This window comes from Penaeus monodon, chromosome 33 (genome assembly GCF_015228065.2).
Source record: "Penaeus monodon isolate SGIC_2016 chromosome 33, NSTDA_Pmon_1, whole genome shotgun sequence".
In the NCBI taxonomy this organism is placed as follows: domain Eukaryota; kingdom Metazoa; phylum Arthropoda; class Malacostraca; order Decapoda; family Penaeidae; genus Penaeus; species Penaeus monodon.
The window spans coordinates 25167740-25168049 of record NC_051418.1 but is presented as its reverse complement, the minus strand read 5'-3'; the positions used below and the strand labels follow the sequence as shown (position 1 = coordinate 25168049).

At 35.2% G+C, this 310-nt stretch overlaps 1 protein-coding gene across 1 annotated transcript in view; it reads right to left on the bottom strand.

The window, feature by feature from the left end:
- Positions 1-310, bottom strand: part of LOC119594312 — a 60122-nt gene that overhangs the window by 3685 nt on the left and 56127 nt on the right. The window lies entirely within an intron of this gene.

Below are 310 nucleotides of genomic sequence, written 5' to 3'. Positions count from 1 at the left end.
AAATATACAAGTATGTAAATATAAATGCAAACATGAGTGTATACTAAAAGAAAGCAAGACACAAAAACGTAGAAAAACACCTTGAAAGGAGGACACTTAATCAAGAAATGCAATCAAACCCTCCAGGGAAGATTTTCATTATCATTAATTGCGCATCTTGGAGGGACGTTGCAATAATTTCCTCAACTGATAATGCAAATTGCAATGACTAATTGAATGGTCCAAGAGAGACAACGCAGGACAATGGATACTGACTGGTCTAATTAATTCATACATTACTCGGGTAGTTAATCCATTTACACGTCTGAGA